Source organism: Myotis yumanensis, unplaced genomic scaffold (assembly GCF_028538775.1).
Source record: "Myotis yumanensis isolate MYYU_CA2020_CCGP unplaced genomic scaffold, mMyoYum1.0.hap1 SCAF_14, whole genome shotgun sequence".
NCBI classification, from domain to species: domain Eukaryota; kingdom Metazoa; phylum Chordata; class Mammalia; order Chiroptera; family Vespertilionidae; genus Myotis; species Myotis yumanensis.
This window is the reverse complement of record NW_027223765.1, coordinates 47,724,823-47,745,688: the sequence shown is the minus strand read 5'-3', so window position 1 is coordinate 47,745,688 and position 20,866 is coordinate 47,724,823. Positions and strand designations below refer to the sequence as shown.

The 20,866-nt window shown below is 43.6% G+C and overlaps 1 protein-coding gene and 1 pseudogene across 3 annotated transcripts in view; one reads left to right on the top strand and one right to left on the bottom strand.

Moving 5' to 3' along the window:
- PTPRG (protein tyrosine phosphatase receptor type G) overlaps positions 1 to 20,866 on the bottom strand; it is a 675,258-nt gene that overhangs the window by 591,456 nt on the left and 62,936 nt on the right. The gene's annotated exons all lie outside the window — the stretch shown is intronic.
- Positions 18,067 to 20,866, top strand: part of LOC138992571 (NAD kinase pseudogene) — a 34,080-nt pseudogene continuing 31,280 nt past the window's right edge.

Sequence of the window (20,866 nt, the reverse complement as noted above, 5' to 3'; positions counted from 1 at the left end):
TTTAATTATGTTCAATTTGTAACAATGAAAATACATCCTGTATATCAGATATTTACATTACGATTCATAACAGTAGTAAAATTACAGTTATGAAGTAGCAACGAAAATAATTTTATGGTTGGGGGTCACCACAACATGAGGAACTGTATTAAAGGGTCGCAGCATTAGGAAGGTTGAGAACCACTGCTCTAAGGCTTTGTGCAACGCTCCACATCAGTGGGTCTATAAGACTAAAGGAAGGGTCCAGGGTACTTCTGTTCATGGGGCTGGCTACCCTTCACAGGGCCTGTAGGCACAAAGAGACCTCTCCCAACACCCCCTACCTACTCACCTCCAATATCAAACATCTCACTCTGTAGTTATTAAAAGTTCCCTTATCCAGAGATGGGAAATGTATAAGCTCTTGTGTGGAATTTGGAAACACAAATCAATTTCATGTCCATCCTTTCAAGGATGATTCAGTCCCTCACTGCTGGTGGGAGTAAGGAAAGGAGAAAACAGATGGAAATATGGGAGAGGGAGAACTCGACCTCTTGTTGCAGAATTTACCAGGCGACTGGAAAACACACAACGGGTACTCAGAAGACTAGGGGGGGAAAAAGAAACCTTTATTCAAAGCAGCGCTGCTGGCTCAGGGGATTCGAAGATCCAAAGCCTGAACCCCCTATACAATGAGATTACTCTTTATATATATTCCTAAATTCTTTGTTTCCTTACTTCCGGGTTTTTGCAGCCCTACCTAAGTTAGTTAGGATGGGGAAGTAAGATCACAGCTGAAGGCCTGGCCAGGGTGGTGCCAGTGACCTTCCCTCTGGCTAAGCTGTTAAATTCTGGGTTTGTGGCCCTGGTAAACTGGGAGTATATAGGAAAAAAGATTATTGCCTAAGGAAGGGGCAGTGACGTAATTATAGGCGAACAAGAATGTGCATTAGGATACTGGTTAGTGACACAGATTCAGATTGCTAGCCCCCCAGGTTGCCCCCTATATTCTCCTTCACTCTGATTACAAAATACATTTCTATGAGGTCCTTAGCAACCCTAGCAGATGGCTACACCCAACGCTCCCAACCCAAAGCATTTTAAAACACTGGGAGGACAAAATTAAGTTATTTTCCAAACTTGTATGGAATATGAGCACTGACGGCCATCTTCTATTGCAATTTCAGTGCTCCTTGCTTACAAGGGAATTTTTACGTTCAGACTAATGAATGTCAGAGCATAGGGTGGGATCAGTTTTTAACTTGATGAAAATGTTGAATAGTCGTCGTATTTTACAGATGCTACATGGCCAAACCTAAGTTAAAAAGATGGCATCTTTACTACATGTATATATTGAATATATCTATAAGCAAAAGCTAACTAAAATAGTGGAGATGGATCTTGCCTTAACACTCACAAGGAATTTATTTAAAGAAGGATATGTGTTGAGATTTAGTGAGAAGGATTTTCATCATAGCATTCATCCTAAGATCCAAAATTGTAAGCACCCATTTATTTAACAATAAGGAAATAGTTAAATAAAAATCACATTTAATGTAAGCATTAAATCAAACATTTCTCTACTTTCAGTTCTAAAGGTTTCAGCAGAGTACTTAATCGCCTAGAACAACATGCTAAATAGTTCCAACAGAGTACAATAGTATTCATTTTTATCCAAAAAAATATTACATGTACTAGTATACATACACACATATAAACAGGTATTCAAGGTAACTAACTCAAAGACAGAATTACTTTACCTGTATTTATTATGATGAACATATGTGGCTTTTATATTAGAACAGGCTTTTCCAGAGATACCTTTACATATCTCTCCCTTTTATTTCTAATTATGGAAAATTTCCAACAAACATTAAAATAAACAGAAGCCCTCCCCCTCCCACTCACTGCCTAGGGCCAGTATTACTTCACAATGCCCATCCACATTCTCCCCTGGCATGTTATTTGAAATCAATCTTAATTACACTATTTCATTCACAAATATTTTAAAATACTAGAGGCCCGGTGCACGAAATTCGTGCACTGGGGGGTGGGGTTCCCTCAGCCCAGCCTGCCCCTCTCACAGTCTGGGAGCCCTCAGTGGATGTCCTACTGACGGCCACAGTCTGGCAGCAGAGGCTTGGAGCAGGCGTCAGGTGTGTGTGTGTGTGTGTGTGTGTGTGTGTGTGTGTGTGTGTGTGAGTGTGTGTGTCTGCTGGGGGCCTGCCCCCAGCCACACCGTGGAGGCTTGGAGCAGGCGCCCCTCTGTGTTGATCTCTTAGGCTCCTGGCCTCCACTGCGTGTTTTTCTCTCCCTTGAGCTGTGGCCAGGGTGGGTGCTGCCTGCAGGCTGCGCTTTCCTGCTCATGGATCACCGGATCACTGCAGAGACCGGGGGCAGGTCCTGCTGGGTGCTGCCTGTGGGGAACTTTCCTGCTCTGGGATCGCCATGGCAATCCCAGGAGCAGGCCCACCTGGGGGCCGTCCGCCCCTCCGCACTTGTCTGCTCTGGGATTGCCATGGGGTCCCAGTTGGCAGCGGGGCTTAGGCGGCACACAGGGGTCCCGGCTGGGGCGGGGCTTGGGTGACGCGATCAGGCCGCCTAAGCCCGGCCGCCCAGGGCCACACATGGGGTCCAGATGGCGTCTGGCACTGGCCAGCTCTGCCTGCAGTATGCAAATTGCATATGGCGCTGTTTAGCCAATGGGAAGCATAGTGAAGGTACGGTCAATTACCCTTTTTGTCTTTTATTAAATAGGATAGGGCTATTTAAAAAAAAAACACCATAAAACTATTATCACTCCTAAAAAAAATTTAAATAGTTCCCTAATTCTGACCCATTTCCAATCAAGGGTAAAAATTTCCAAATTTAATCAGGATTCAAATACGGTCAATATAGAGATTTGAAGGCAGATCTTTTAAAATCTTTAATCTATAGGTTCTCCTCCCCATTTCTCCTCTTGCAATTTTTTCATTAAAAACTCCAGATCTTGGGCCAGTCTAGAATTTACCTATGATATTCCCATAGTGCTATTTATCGTGTTTTTTACTCCTTTGTCACTCCTGAAAATTGGTTCTTAGACGCTTGAAGAAACTCAGGTCTTTTTGTTTTCATGTGGGGGAGGAGGGTGGGAGTTGCAAGACTACTTCCTGGGAGGTAACATGCTTTACCAACAGGGCTCCGAATATCTGATTGTCCCTTTCTGTGATGTTGTAAAATTTAAGTGTTGACGCCACATGCCTTGATTCATTATCGAGCTGCAAAATAACCATCTTTTATTTTCATCACTCAGTCCTCATTTTTAGCTACAATTCAAAGAGGGAAAAACCACCCTTCTCTTCTACTCGGTCACTCAGTATTGAAAGCTACTCTTAATTTTTAAAATCCATACACATTTAAACATCTAAGCCTCCACCACATATAGAATCACCAGAAGTCACAACCAAAACTTCATTATTGTCAAGTCCAATTCGGAGCCTGGGAGTTCTCCAAAAGGTCAGGATGGATGCAGCTGGGTTTACATCCACTCGGTTACAGGATGGATGCAGCTGGGTTTACATCCACTCAGTTACAAAAGGCAGCGAAGAAAACACACCCGGGGTCCGCACGAGGCTCGGGTCTCATTCTGGCTCCGCAGTTCCCTGCGTACCAGGCCGACCTGTCCTGGGATAGCAGCCACCACTCTGCTCCGGCCCAGCTGGCTCTGGGATCCAGGCCACTCTTCAGTTACTTTCCCAGAATGGTCAGAGGCCCCTGGGCTGCCACCCCCCGCCCCCAAACAAAGCAGCATCTGTGAACCTAAGAGATGATTGCCCCAAGGCCAGCCAAGAAAAGTCCTCACACGAGGGCAGCAGAGCAGAGAGAACTGACAAGCTGTACACGGGAAAGTGGAATCAACAGTCTGAACTCAATTCAATGAGGGCTTTACAGGCAGACCCGCAGGCAGAGGTGAGAAAGGTGCCCACCACAGCAGGGCGCGGGGTCTGGCTGGAAGGTGGCTGGAGGCTGTGAAAAATGGCCAGAGGAGCCGAGTTAATAACCCAGGCTCTGCACTTGGGCTTCTGCCTCGGCCCTTTGATTTTTATAAACTAACAATCCCGGGGAATGGGGAGCAAAAAAACAGCCCTGCAGGTGAGCCCTGCGAGGGCTGAGCCCGGTTTCCTTCTGGCACTTGCAGACTGGGAGGCTGGACATGACCTCCTGTGGCCAAAGAGGTCCCCTCTGAAGGGATTCATTAGCTAAATGTGCACCAGGCCACAGGAAAGGGCCCTGGGCCATTAAATGCTAATGCAAATCCAAATTAGACCCATCCATCCTAAATCTCAGATCTCTGCAGAAGGCAAGGTTTCCGGCTTTTAATTTTCCTAAAAGGCATGAGCACTGAAATGACTGCCAATGACTATGCTTCTACATTTGGGCCCCAATCCTCCCAAACCAAACAAAGGAATTGGTTCTTTTCTTAATCGCTGTCAGATTTCATAAAGCATCTGTTGACAGTCCTAAACCCGGATTAAGTTTCTATGCAAGTACTAATGGCCCCTCTTTTAAACAAAAGCACAGCCCATCTGTGGTGAGACAACACACAAAAGCTGATAAGCCTTAAATGAATTAGAAGCAGCACCTAAATGAGAGTCACCATTAACTCAGTGATTTTCCTTTAAAAATGCAGGGTGGGGCAAAAGTAGGTTTACAGTTGTTCAGATGGAAAATAATCTACACTAATAAAGGAGAAAGATGCAAATTGACCGTAACTTCATGACACCCATCAGCCCATCAGGAGTGGGTATGCAAATTAACCCAACAAAGATGGGGGCAGGGAGGGACGCTTGCATCATTGCCAGGGCGACAATGCAGGCATTCCACACCGCCCCAGCTGCTCCGACCCTCTGGGCAGCATGGGAAGGTGGAAAGGCAGCTCCGGGCCAGAACGAAGGCAGAAAGGCAGCTCCGGGCAGGAGCAAAGGCAGTGCTGGCAGCCAGGGGAAGGAAGGCCCATTCTTGCATGAATCTTCGTGCATCTGGCCTCTAGTACGTTAATAAGTAATAATATAACAATAAACTATCACGTACTCACAACTGTAAACCTGCTTTTGCCCCTTGTTCAGATGGAAATCTATACTAATAGTAGAGGAATATGCAAATTGTCCAGTACACTATCACATAACGATTGTTCAGCAGGCTGCATGCACAGCAGGTGTGGGTGAGTAGAGACTTGTGGCAGCAGGGACAGGGGCAAGTCAGGCGGGCCTGGCAGAGGGCGGCCTGTACTCCCTACATGGCGGCGGCAGCTGTGAGCAGCGCCAAGCGGAACCTGCGGGCCAAGCTGAAGCAGCACCTGAGGGCCATCAGCGCCGAGGAGCGGCTGCGCCAGTCCTGCCTCCTGGCCCAGAAGGTGCACGATCGCAGGAACAGCCACTGCGGCAAGCCAGATTGACGTCCTCCTGGCCACACCACGCGGGTTTGCGGATCTGTGCAGGCGCAGGCCTCCAGTGCGCGCATCCTCTCCCCGCTTCGTGTGCGAATGTCCCCCAGCTCACTGTCACCCATTCAAGCCCACAACAGTCCCAGACCACAGCACGTGCACATTCCCCCCACCCCTCCGCCGCACTTCCATCAACCCCGGCGTGCCTACATCCTCCAAACGAAGCGCGCACGTCCCCTTCTGCATGCTCATGTCCTTTGGAGCGCATCTGGGTGCTCGGGGTGGGCGCCTGTGAGATGACAGTGAGAGGGTGGAGTGGTGACTCCCTGTTCCCGTGGAGGCCAGTGCGGCGGCAAGATTGCAGTTGTTTTGGTGGGAGTAGGTGCAGACAGACATACCTGGTGGGCGCAGGGAGGCCCTTGCTGAGATGCCTTTGGTCAGCGTTCGAGATCGGGAACCCAGAGGAGGCGAGGAGGCGAGGAGGTCTGTCCTCTCAGTGACACGGCAGGAGAGTCGGGGCGACTGCAGAGGAGGAATATTCACTTGGGGTGCCGGAGCCCATGAGCGAAGGTTGCCCTGACTGAGCCTCGCTCACTCGGGGACTAGTGCGCTCCTGCCAGGCAGTGGGTGACAGGACGTGCTTTTCCGAGTTAATGAGAGAAAACATTGATTCTCCCACTGCCCGCGAATGTGGAAAGCGGAGTGGGGAGACATGCAGGGAGTGAGCAAGGTTCCCTGTCTGGGGATTCCAAACCCACCATTGGTTCGTTTCACCACTGACTAGATATATTTATAAGGTGTCCCCTCAAAATGTATACAAACTTTGAATACCTACTAATTCCAATATGTTTAAGTACGAAAAAAAAAGAAACAACAATGGAGCTGTCATCTGTTAAAAGTGCAGGCATAAACCAGCAGTCGGACATCCCCTGAGGGGTCCCGGATTGGAGAGGGTGCAGGCTGGGCTGAGGGACCAACCCCTCCCTGCACAAATTTCGTGCACCGGGCCTCTAGTCCTATATAATGAAAGGGTAATATGCAAATCAACCGAATGCCAGAACGGTCGCTATGATGTGCACTGACCACCAGGAGGCAGACGCTCAATGCAGGAGCTGCCCCCTGGTGGTCAGTGCACTACCACAGGGAGAGTGTCACTCAGCCAGAAGCCGGAGGAGCGCAGCCACAGTGGCAGGAGCCTCTCCCACTTCCGAGGCAGCACTAAGGAGCAGCGAAGCGAGCCAAGCGGTAAGGAGCAGTGAGCAGTAAGGAGCAAGGGCTCCCAGACTGCGAGAGGGATGTCTGACTGCCAGCTTAGGCGCACATCCCCCGAGGGGTCCTGGACTGCAAGAGGGTGTAGGCTAGGCTGAGGAACACCCCTCCCTAGTGCACGAATTTTCGTGCACCGGGCCTCTAGTACATTAATAAACAATAATATAACAATAAACTGTTTCATGTACTCACAACTGTAAACCTACTTTTGCCCCACCCTGTACATCAATAAAAAGGAGAGCTCAGAAGAAAGCAAGGAGAAATAAACATCTGCAAAATTTCTCTCCCCAGATTAATAAAAATAATTATTGCCGAACGACCTACCCACCAGTACCTGTAGTCCACAAGATGATAACCAAGTGCTGTGGCTTCTTGCTCTCCTGAGGTTTCCTCTTTGTCCCACATATAAGCACCCTCAGGGACAAGGGTTTTCAGTGGTTTCTGTTCACACTGTATCTCCAACACCAAGAATACTGTTTTATGGTAAGTGTTCTATATGTATTTGAGGAAGGGAGAGAAGGAGAAAGAAGAGAGAAAGGAATTTTCTAGAACCGTGGGTGCCTCAGAGCAACAGGAAACTCCAAAGGGATGAGCAGACTAAAGTGTCAGATTCTTCTTGGTAAACATGCCCCCGATTCCACACAAGCGGAAAACAGCCTGCCTGGATCTCCTCGGGCCTAAGCCGGGGGCTTTTCCTGGTCTCCCCACATCTCCACACTGAGTTCTTCGGAGACTTCTCAAACCTCTCCTCTGACCTGCAAACACATCCCTGCTTAAAGCAATGACAAAAAAGAAAAGAAACTCAAAAGACTGGGGACCTGTTCATTCCAGGGTCAATATACTCTGTGAGTGAACCAAGAAGAAACCAGAAGAGCCAGGCCTATCCAAAGACAAGTGGACCTTGAGTCGGTCACTAATTACCTTTAAAATAACTGCAGTTTCCTCAAAACCTGAAACCCCAATTTGCAGGACGAGTGAAGGGGCAGGATGGTTTAACAGTGAAACTCGGGCTCTGGATCAGACCATCAGATACGTGCCTGCCACAGGATTTAAACAGGTGACTTCTTTCCTCAGAGACTCGTTTGCCTCATCTATTACATGGATGTAGCTCCCTTTGAGGGTTGTATGAGGACTAAACCTGGCACAGGGTCAGGGCCTTTGTATATGCTCAACAAGTTGTATACATGAGGAGAGAGAGAGAGTAATGAAGATGTTCCATGCATCACACACTGAAAAGGAAGCCCATTTTAGGGATGAGAGTAGCCAGTTTACACACCCATGTCCCACTCTGATTTCTCCAGAGGGTAGCTTTCACTTTGGGAAAAGAGAAGATAAGGATGGCTGTTCCTCGCCCACCAACTGCATTAGCTCCGTTTCCTCCCAGAAGGCCACTGTGTATATTCATGTTCACATAAAGCGCTCAACTAGGAAACGAAGCTTTCAAATGTGGACTGCGGGCAGGCATCTCTGGGGGCAGACAAGTGAGGGAAACGTCTAGGTGGCTAGTGGGTGGTCAGTGTTCAAAGTAGAAGGCCACGCACTGAGTGTCTCCAGTGGAATGCAAACCCAATTAAAGACAGGCCTAGCATCTCTGATGTTTGAAGGGTATCTATCCCCCATGCCTACCCTGTGTCTAGTATGTGCAAAGTTTTTACTGAATGAAAAACAGAGAACGATGCAACACGTCACCTAGTTCTCTGGAAGGAAAAGTGCCAGCTCTCAAGAGTGAGTGATATTCTTCTGCTTAGCATCCTGAATTTTACATTCATGCTTTTGTCAGCTGAAGCAATCTAGGGCTTTAGGTTACAGTAGTGGACTGAATGACGCCCCCAACGCCCAAAGAGATAAGTCTATATCCTAATGCACAGAACTTGTGACTATCACTTAATATGATCAGAGAGTAAATATTACTTAACATGGCAAAAGATGTTATTAACTTAAGAATTTTGAGAGGAGATATTTACCCTACATTATCCAGGTGGGCCCCAAATCCAATGACAAGCATTCTTACCAGAGTGAGGCTCAAGGAGATTTGACAGGCAGAAGAAGAGGCAGTGGGACCACAGAGACAAAGATGGAGCCACAAGTCAAGGAATGCCCACAGCCACCAGAAGCTAGAAAAGGCAAAGGAACAGATTTTCCTCTAGAGCCTTCCGAGAGATCATGCCCTGCCGGGTTTCTGACTGCTGGGTTCCAGGGCTGTGAAAGAATCAATTTCTGTAGTTTTACGTTTGGCTGGGGCAGCCCTAGGAAACTAATACAGTTTCTTCATTCACAGGTAAGTACAGGCCCAGGTAACAGAGTTGAGTCAGCATCTCCTCCTGCTTAAGTGGTCCAGGAGCCACAAATGGAACCAAGTAAAAAGCCATGTCAGAAACTAATGAACCAACAGTGCAACTCAAGGCAGCAGGAGTGAGGCAAGAACGCAGGGACAGTACAGCCCAGTTACCAAGTGTGTAAGGAAAACGTGGCTGTCAGCTGTAAACAAAAGATTGCCTGGTATTTAAAGCTGATACACACACACACATACACACACACACTAGAGGCCTGGTGCACGAAATTCGTGCGGGGACGGGGGGGGGGGGGGGGGCGGGGGGGGCGGGGGTCCCTCAGCCCAGCCTGCACCCTCTCCAATCCAGGACCCCTCGGGGGATGTTGGACATCCCTCTCCCAATCCAGGACCGCTGGCTCCTAACTGCTCACCTGCCTGCCTGCCTGCCTGATTGCCCCTGACTGCCTCTGGCTGCCGGCCTGATCTCCCTAACTGCTCTCCCCTGCTAGCCTGATTGCCCCAACCGCCTCTGTCTCGGCCCTGCCACTGTGGCTTTGTAAGAAGGATGTCCCGAAGACTCTGGTCTAATTAGCATATTACCCTTTTATTAGTGTGTGTGTATATATATACATTTTTATATATTTATAAATATATATATTTAAGTTATATATACTAATATATATTATATCTACTAATATATATTAAGTTATATATACTAATATACATATAAATATATATATATATTTAAGCTATATATACATATACATAGACATAATTTTTTTAAACAAAATTACCTGCAAACTTGCAACCAAACAAAATCTCGGAAGAAGAGATCGCATCTCATAGCCTGACCCAGAGCTTCATGAATATACCACTGCAACCTTCTGGGAACAATCAGCCCTCACTTCATACCAGCTGGCTCACCTCTGGGGCAAGGTTTCTCAAAATGGGATTAGAAAAACACTAGGTGTTCTCCAAAGTCAACAAGTTCAAGGTTGTTTATATCCATGATACACTAAAAATAAAATATTCTGACTTATGAACACCAAACCAGGCAAGAACCCTGATAACTGGCAGTCAAAAGACACTTTCATGCAATAAAACCTAAGGATCTTATGTTTGTGGGGCTTGGATAAATTCACAGGGTTCTTGCAAAATGTGTCCCCCTTTGTTACAGGGTGTGTACATAAATCTGATAAATACATCCCATACTTTGGCCCTGACATTCTGCTAAACATAAAATAAAACAACTACATACAAATATTAACTTAAGTATTCTTCAACTTGAATACAGAAAACATCATTTCCATAACAGCATCTGAAGAGAATTAGCAATAAGGATGTCTGTCTTCCCTCAGTCTTTTTTGTTTTTCTAACGCCTCAAAGGGCTGGGCTGTGGAATATCTTCAAATATCAACTTGGTATCACAACCTTAAAAATAATGGCCAAAAGTTTGACAAACCAAAAGACAAAAAAAAAAACACAAAAAACCTTTTAAAAGGCAACAGGAATGTTTTCCTTAAATTGTGTCCTTGAAGTTCCATAAGACTGAGTCATAGCTTTGAATGGTAACTGAAATCTGATTTTGATATGGAGATTACACACAGTTCTTTTAACAAGATGATTCCAGTCTGGATAACTAAGAACCCACAGACTTGAATGATAAGATGGCTATCCTCATCACCATCACTAGGTAGGCAGATCCTCAAAGGGCTGGGCTGTGTTCCTGTGCACGAGTTTTCTCTGCAGGGTGACCAGCAGTTTCAGCGGTGATTGACATCTGTCCTTGCAGTGAATGGCCAACAATGATAAGTGCACACGAAAATGCTGGATTACACTGCTGAGGAAGGGCAGTGTGGAACCTGGTCAAACCCAAAGAAATCTAACGTTCCACAGGTATATGCTGCAACGTCACAGCTTCATTTCCTTGGGAAACGGGTACCTCCAGGGAAGGAGCTTGGAAGGCACAGGAAGGGCTGCACTTGATCTGTGCATGCCCTGCACTCGATCAGTAGTCTGCATGAATCCCTTCCTTCAGTCTCTCAATAACTTTGTGAAGCCTGTGCCTCTATTACCCCCATTTTCCACATGAGAAGATTAACCAGGTTAGGCTTCCGCTAACTTGCCCAAGGTCAATCTGAGAGTAAGCGGTGCAAGAGCCACAATTCAAATTCTGATCTGCGTTGGAACACGAAACAACTAATTCACCTAAACAGAGATGAGAAATTGGCATGGATAACCCTGTAATACCAGACCACCTTGGTGCTGGCAGAAGTAAAAGGATGTTTTCAGAACCTGAAATACTTCATATGAACATAAAAATGTGTTAGTCCCCTGATTGTACACAGAACAGTGGCTGGGAGGAGACGGCCCTGCCTCTCCCATAGTAACAAGCCTTGTGCTAGAGAAGACACCCCCAACCTGTACAGTATTATGAACTAAGATGTGGATGAAGACAGAGATGGGAGATTTAACCAATTGGCAAGGTATACGAAGGTTGGAATGAACAGATCACACAATCTATCTAAAAAAAATTTTTTTTCAAACATCCAGCAAAATGTAACCAAACTGAAACCAACTATCTAAGATTTTACCATATAAAATATTATATTCAGATTAATCAGCAAGCAAATGGTACAGGGGCAGGGAGAAACCAGACTGTTCAGTCAACGAAGCATTTAGAACAAAACGAATGTTTATCCCAGCATTATCCTTAATAGCCAAAAAGTGGAATCTACTCAGATGTCCATTAAATGATGAATGAATAAACATAATGTGGTATATACTCATAAATGGACTATTTTTGTCCATCAAAAGGAATGAAGATCTGACACATGCAACAAGATAAATGAATCTTGAAACCATTATGTTAAGTAAAAGAAGACAGTCACAAAAGGCCACATATTGTAACATTTCATTTCTATCGTGTCCTAAATACGCAAATTTATTAAAAAAAAAAAAAAGATTAATAGTTGCCTACAGCTAGGGGATGTTGATGGAAAATGGGAGATAACTACTAAAGGGTATGGGCTTCTTTTGAGGGTGAGGAAATGTTCTAAAATTGGTTGTGATGGTTGCTCAACTCAATGAATATAAGAAAAACACTTTAGATGGGTAAACTGCATGGTATATGAATTCTACCTCAATAAAGCTGTTACAAAAATAAAAATAAAAATGGAGCATTTAATTGCCTGCATGTTTAAATAAAGAGAGCAATATACTATAATTATTAGAAAAGCTAACCTGACCTTCAGATTGCCTCAAAATAAGGAAGAACTTATCCAACAATGAAAAAGATTGCCAATGTGAAGTAATAAAGCTCTTCAGTGCTGGTGCATTCAAGCTCAGACTACCTGACTTTTTGTTCAAGAATATAACCAAAGGGGTTTATTTCCATTATGAGTTGAAAGCTTGAGAAAACCATCTCCAAGATACTAAAATCCTAATATTTATCATGAATGTGACTGGAGAATTAGTCGATGAAGTACAAAATGTGGAGATGGACTGCCTGGAACCAAATCCATACTCCCCATTTAACAGTATAGCTTTAGGGAGCAATCAGCCCAAGACTCAGCTTTCTTTTTATAAAATGAAGTCATTAATAATAACATAAATCAATACTTTACAGGCTAATTGGTAAGAATCAAACATTGTGTTGAGGCCCTTTCTCATGTCATCTCAGTGGAGTTTGAGCCATATGAGCATAGCCATAGATTCTCAGCATTTTTGGCAACTAGATGAACTATAATATAAAAATTTCAAGCTAAAACTAAAATACCATCCAACAGCACTCAGTGATTAAAAGGGACAGGACCCCCTCCTAAAAAGAGATCCAAACATGTATGTGGTTTTCCAATAAATAGCCAAAAATTCTAAGAAATATCAGTGCTATTTTAATACCTTAATAAAAGCATGGTGTAATATTGGATAGCAGAACTTTCCCAACAAAGAAGCTAATATGCCTCAATCTATTGAACTTACTAAATTAACACAACACCATTTTTAGATATCCTACCTATTCCTTCACCTCTCATGCTTGATAGCTTATTTTTCACCAACTCACCTAAGGGATGTTATTTTAACATCAAAAATAGAAGTCCTATGCAACCAAATCACGCCTGCAATATGGCTGCTTGACAAGGCCCCAACGAGTAGAAGTCTTTATTACACGCTCAGGAAGTCCATATGTGTATTTTACAAGGTCTCAGCACTCCTTAGAACCTTGTCTATTATAAATACCAGCTTTAGATATATTCTCACTTTGAGATCACTTACATCATTGACTATTTGCAGGGCAAACGAATGCAATCAAACACTAAAGCTTCAAGGAGATTAGAGAACTGCCAAGGTCGGAACTATATCAACAGCTCGCAATCAGCTCATTCAACAGTGCTTTGGCAGTATTACACCCGCCAAGCAAACACGGCGGTGGTGTGCGCACCAGACAGGGCAGCACATTCCAGCAGCCCGTTTCTGAGACTTACAGGGCAACACCCGTCATCAGCTGTTCCCCGAGGACAATCGCAGGCATCGGGGACAGTTCACCCTGGGACAGACGGCTCCACGCAGTCAGAGAGCTCAGGGAGGAAAGTGGGAAAGTCCCAAACCCCTGCTCAGTGGGAGTCAGCAGGAGAGAGGAGAGTTTGGTCTTGCAATCCGCGCTCTAGAAAAAAGAAATCAAATCTAAAAGTTTCAGCCCTAACTGGTTTGGCTCAATGGATAGAGCGTCAGCCTGCGGACTCAAGGGTCCCAGGTTCGATTCCAGTCAAGGGCATGTACCTTGGTTGCGGGCACATCCCCAGTAAGGTGTGTGCAGGAGGCAGCTGATCGATGTTTCTCTCTCATCGATGTTTCTAACTCTCTATCCCTCTCCCTTCCTCTCTGTAAAAAAAAAAAAAAAAAAAAAAAAATCAATAAAATATATTTTTAAAAAATCTAAAAGTTTCATTTTCCACAGAAAAAGCATTTGACAAAATCCCACATCCTTTGGTAATAAAAACACTCAACAAACTCGGAATAAAAGGAACTCCCTCGGCCTGATAAAGGGCATCTATGAAAAAACGCACAGCTAACATCATACTCAAGGGTAAAAGGCTGCATGTTTTCCCACTAAGATTAAGATCAAGATCAAGGTAAAGGCTCTGCTCTCACCACTTCTATTCACTTCTGCGCTCAAAGTTCTAGCCAGGGCAGGTTGGCAAGAAAAAGAAATAAAAGAAATCCAAATTTGAAAGAAAGAAGTAAAACCATTTCTATTTGCAGGTGTCATAAGCTGGTATACAGAAGAGTGTAAGGAATTTATACACACACAAAAGAAAAACCTTTTAGAGCTAATAAAGGAATTCAGCACTGTTGAATGATGAATACATAAAAATCAATCACATTTTTCTATACATTAGCAGGAACAATCCAAAAATGAAGTCAAAAGTTTGTGTCTCACTATCATATGGTATATAAATGTCAAATCATTATGTTGCACACCTGAAACTAATATAATATTAGTTTTATGTTTTTTTTAATTAAATCTTTATTGTTCAGATTACATTTGTTCCTCTTTTTTTTCCACCCCTAACTCCCCTCCTCCCAGTTCCTGCCCCACCCTCCGCCCTCACTCCCCACCCACTGTCCTCATCCATAGGTGCACGATTTTTGTCCAGTCTCTTCCCGCATCTCCCACTCCCCTTTCTCCCCCAAAAATAGTCAGTCCATTCCCTTTCTATGTCCCTGATTCATTATAATCACCAGTTCATTCTGTACATCAGATTATTTATTCACTTGATTCTTAGATTCACTTGTTGATAGATGCATGTTTGTTGTTCATAATTTGTATCTTTACCTTTTTCTTCTTCTTCCTCTTCTTAAAGGATACCTTTCAGCATTTCGTATAATACTGGTTTAGTGGTGATGAACTCCTTTAGCTTTTCCTTATCTGTGAAGCTCTTTATCTGACCTTCAATTCTGAATGATAGCTTTGCTGGATAAAGTAATCTTGGTTGTAGGTTCTTGGTATTCATCACTTTGAATATTTCTTGCCATTCCCTCTGGCCTGCAAAGTTTCTGTTGAGAAATCAGCTGACAGTCGTATGGGTATTCCTAGTTTTATGTTTTAATAAAGAAGTACTTTTTAAGTTAGTGTTTCACATCAGGCTGTTCCAAATAAATTCTAGATTTCCGATCTCCAAGCTGGAAATTATAAAATCATTCTCTTTTCTGGCTCTTGGAACTCATACCTTAAGCAATTAAATGTTCATTTGTTCATTTAATAAATATTTATCAAATACTTCCTATATTCCCGGCACAAGGAAAACAGTAGTGAACCAAAAAAAAAAAAAAAAGAAAAGAAAAGGAAAAAAATTCCTGCCACCTCCCATCATAAAACTAACATTCTAATTGGGAATACAAGACAACAAACAGATGAACAAAAACATTCTAACTTCTTTACAGTGCTAAGTGTCAGAACAAAAATAATACAGAGAAGAGAAATGGAGGCTGATGGGGAGGAGGGGTACATGCTTTAGATGCAGAGGTCAACAAAGCCTCCCTGAGGAGGTGATATTCTAACAATGAACCAAATCAAGAAGGGCGTTGGGGAGTGGCTTCCTGTGCAACTGGCATGTGAGAGCCCCGGAGTGGAAATAAGCGTGGTGTGTTCCTGAAACAGCCAGCACACAGGGTGAGCAAGGGGGCCTGACCAAGGCTAGTCCTGGGGGGACAGGAGGCGATCAGGTGGGGCTTTGCATCATCCTTACCGAGGACTTCCTTGGTCTCCCAAAACAAGTAATTTCTTTCTCTAGAAGCAAAAGCACTTTATCTGTCTGCTTCCTTTAACACATCACTGCCTATCCAGCATTATCAACATTATCTGTGTATCTTATCACTTCTTCTAGAATTTAGACTGTTGATGCCAATCTCACCTCTGAAGAACTGAACACTCTACCACTGGCTTCCCCTGCCCCCACCCAGACTGTAATAACACCATCTACCTTGTTTTATTGCAACTGATCTGTTAACTGTCCATCTTTGTCACTAGATCATAAATTCCTGAAAAGGGGGCTTAATAATTTAAAGACTTAATAAATGGCTTAATAATTTAAAGACTTTCACAACGTGTATTTGTATACAACAAATGAAAATTTTAGAAAATAACATACTCATTCAACAAACCTGGGAAGATACTTATATGTGGCAAACAGTTGCTAGTCTTTATCCTACTGTACAATTTCAATGTCGTAAAACTACAACCATTAGCTTCGATTCCTCAGCCCCAATAACAGTTCCAGCCCTCAAATAGTCTCAAGATTAGAATTTCAGATTATCTTAAATACAATTTCCTTTAATTATTGAAATATATTTGACATTAAACATTGTGCAAATTTAAGGTGTACTTGTTAGTTATATTAGTACGTTGTAATGTATCTATTGCGACTGAGGCAATAATTAGAAACTGTATCATATTACATAATTATCCTTTTTTAGTGGTTAGAATAATTAATTTCTAGTTTCTTGGCAAGTTTATTGATTATAATACAATATTGTCTGCATTTACTGTACTGTGCATTGGGTTTATTTACAACTCATAAACCTGAATCCTAAAACAACATCTGTCCTATTACCCACCCCACATCCCCTGGATAACCATCATGTTACTTTCCGAGTTTGAGTTTGGGTTATTTATTTTTTTTAAATAATACAATATGTGAAATTATTCTTTATTTTAGAACACCAATTAATTTGACTTCATGTAGGACCGGACAACTATTTTAAAATCTCCTGGCTTCCAAAAAGTGCTTAAAAGCCAAGTAGAATTCTTATTGTGTGCTCTCTATCCCACAGGAATAATACAAACTGAATTCAGCTTTTGCATTTTTGATAAACACATTCAAGTACCTAAGGACTCAAAGCAGAAGCACAGAAATCTGAAGTTCCTTTTCCCCTTCACAGTTAAAAGTCTGCCTTTCTGCTCCCTCCTCTCAATTCAAAATAGCTGGTTAACAATCCTGGTGAGGAAGACACAGCCTACAGTAATTTCTATAATCTCTACCCGATGATCACTAGTTCATCTCTCTTCATCCTTAAAATGATGAGCAACTTGTCCTGAGGAATAAAGAGTCTACAGGAAGGTGTTCATTTAACATGTTTTTATGTGTCAGCTGATACATGCGTGTTTCTCAAATTGTGGGCCAGGCCAGAAGTATCAATATCAAGTTGATCTCGTTAGAAATGCAAATTCCTGGGCCCCACCCCAGACCAGTGTGCCTTTGAGAGAGTCCCAGGTGCTTCCCATGTGTACTGAAGTTAGAGAACCACTATGCTACAAAGATTTTTAAAAAGGCATCACACACTTCACACAGAACTTACAGACTTTAAAATAATTGTGAAAACATTTATGTTTAGTGGAGCCAAGTGCAAGATACAAGGATCCTAAGGGGAAAAAAGAACTTGTTTTTCTCAAGAGATAAGAAAAACTTCAAAAAGGAGAAGCCTCCGAAGGCTTCCATTAAGACCTAAGAGAGTAGTTTTCCCAAAAAAACAAGTGGAACAGGCATTCTAGGCAGAACCAGAATGAGAAGATTCAAATCATAATCAGGCACAGATTTTGTGGTAACTGATGTTTTAAATCTTCTATAGAAACCTTCGCTCTCAATCTGGTTTTCATAACTTCATGGTTAAGTACTTATCAAATCTGACAAAATACACTGGGGAATATCCAGGAAACAAAGCAGGAAGCCACAATCCACAGGGGTTCAAGGTTTGAGTCAGAGAGAGGACTGGAACAAATGGTAATTTTTGGATACTTGGTTCTTCATACTTGGATATGGTTAATGGTTCTGTGTCCACAAACAAGTTGCGTCATTTCTATTAGTTAATTACATATAGGTAGAGATGACAGTCCCTACACCATAGGGCTGTTGCTCGTTGGGATGATTAAGATAAAGAGTTTGGCCTTTTAGAGTCCACACATCCTATATAATAAAACCCTAATATGCAAATTGACCGAACAACAGAATGACCGGTCACTATGATGCGCACTGACCACCAGGGGGCAGACGCTCAAACAGGAGCTGCCCCCTGGTGGTCAGTGCACTCCCACAGCTGGAGCGCTGCTCAGCCAGAAGCCAGGCTCATGGCTGGCAAGCACAGCAGCTGTGGCGGGATCCTCTTCCGCCTCCGCTGCAGCACTAAGGAGCAGCGAGCCAAGCAGTAAGGAGCAGCGAGCCAAGCAGTAAGGAGCAAGGGGTCCTGGACTGCAAGATGGCACAGGCTGGGCTGAGGGGACCACCACCACACACACACACACACACACACACACACACACACACCAGTGCATGAATTTCGTGCACCGGGCCTCTAGTAAGTGATATAATACAGTACTTGTCTTTGTCTGACTTAAGGTGCTCAAGATCCATCTATGTTGTCACAAATGGCAAGATATCCTCCTTTCTCATTAAAGATACATGTTCTAAGTGGTTGACAATTACTATGGTACTTCAGGGAAATTACACTAATATTTCTTTCTGCCCTTGAGATGATAAATATTTTGATCCATGCCACAAACACACACTGCAAGAAATGTCAACTGAGCTGGAAAATTCCTTTGGCTTTAGAATGATCCTCCAATGGGCTCTCCAAAGAGAGACAGTAACTTTTTTCTGATTGGGGTGGATGACAGGACAAAATATCTTTGACTCAGACAAAAAAAACTTGCTACTACTAAGAAAGCATAAAATACTGAAGTGCAGTACCTAAAACACTGAGAAAATTGAAAGGTTTTATTTCTATGTGGCTTTCATATTCACATAAGAAGGTGAAAAGCCAGGACAGTGGAATTTGTCCATATTAAGCAAGTTAGCTCAAGTAAACTACTTCAGAATGAAGTTCATGACAACCTCTTTAAATGAATGCTTCTATTATAGCTGCTCTGACCAACATAAAAGATCTGAAGTAAGGTCCAGGAAGCCAACTTAGGTTCTCTCCCCATCATTTAATTTCCTACCAATAAGATTGTCCATTTAAAGCAAACATCCAGTCCTGCCCTGGTAGCTCAGTTGGTTAGAGCATCATTCCAATACGCCAAGGTTGCAGGTTTGATCCCTGGTCAGGGCAATGAATACATAAATAAGTGGAACAACAAACCAATGTTTCTCTTTCTTTCTCTCCCCACTTCCTCTTCTCTCTCTCTCTCTCTCTCTCTCTCTGTCTCATAAGTAAGTAAAAAATTATTTAAGAAAGAAAGAACACATCCAGTTGACCAATTCCTGACTCCCTGTGGCCAAGAAACACCACTTAAATGCTCAACGCAGACTGACCATGCTCAGTCTTTGGGCACATTGCCGCAGCCCAAATAACTGTCCATTACTTAAAAAGCTGTTCTCCATCCACCTTCTATTTTCAAACGTTTGCTCCAACCCCACACTTCCTTCCTGGCTTGGTGCTCCTCACAGAAGAGGAACCAGGAACCCGACACTGAAGATGGACACACACATGTGTTAACCTAAAGAGCCTCCAGATCAACTGGAGCCCGCCATTATCACTTCACAAATGCCATGTGCCTTCAAAAGAATCTGTAGTAAACCTTTACCCTTTTTATCTCCTTCTCATCTGAGACCACAAAAGTACTATCAGCAGCAAGCTTTGGGAAGACAGAGCTCTCCTGCCATGCACAGGGCTCATAGCAGCTTTGTTCACAAAGAGCTCTCTATATATAACATCATGGAGACCTTTTCAACTCAAAGCTCAAAGCAGCAATGCAGACGAAAAGCCAGCAAAGCCATTTCAGAGTAACCAAACCTACCAGAGGCTGTCTGTCCTTCCTGTGCCTCTTTTACACAGAAAATACCTGAGCCCTCGGTCTAATTCAGGCAATCTTGAAGTTCGTGCCGGTGCCCAGAGTGAACTACTTAAAAGCACAAACGCCCAGCTCCCAAGTGTCCCTCCTCCCTGTCCCTCAACTTCCCATATGGAACCAATAAGAAGCACCATCGCCTTAGCCGGTTTGGCTTAGTGGATAGAGCATCAGCCTGCAGACTGAAGGATCCCAGGTTCGATTCCAGTCAAGGTCACATGCCTGGGTTGCAGGCTCGATTCCCAGTGGGGGGTGTGCAGGAGGCAGCCCATCAATGATTCTCTCTCAGCACTGTTTCTATCTCTCTCTCCCTCTCCCTCCCTCTCTGAAATCAATAAAAATATTTTTTAAAAATAAATAAATTCTTGGAAAAAAATAAAAACTGAAGCAACATCAAAGTCAAAATAGATGGCCATGTTTCACTGGAAACTGCCTTCATTGCCTGCGCCCTGGAAGATGTACATGGCCAGTGAGTTACAATCTTACATTCCACAGACATGGGTGCACTGACCAACAAGGGTGCTTAGGAGCCGCGAGACCCTGATCAAGTTACTCAAGCTCTCTGGGCTTCCTTCCTTCTTCGTAAAATGGGAATGGCCCTAGCTGGTTTGGCTCAGTGGATAGAGCGTCAGCCTGCGGACTGAAGGGTCCCAGGTTCGATTCCAGTCAAGGGCACATGCCTAGGTTGTGGGCTCGATCCCCAGTAAGGGACGTGCAGGAGGCAGCCCATCAGTGATTCTCTCTCAGCATCAATGTTTCTATATATTTAAAATGAGAATGATTCTTACCTTGCAGGATTTTTTAGTGGAATAAGTTAGACATTTCTTCCTGCACATTAATAGCAGCTATTCACCCCACCCTCCCTCACCCCATTTCCAAACTGCTTCAATGTAATTACAACCTTTCTCCCAGATCCAAATAATTTACCATCACCATGGGCATTACATCATTAGCAGCCAAGAGGGCCATGTTGCTAGAAAAAGAGAAAGGTAACAAAGACAAGAGAACTAGGGGGGAGAAGGGGGCTGATTTACAAGTGGAAGCAGGAGACAGTTTATAGTCAAGTTAAACAAAAGAGTAA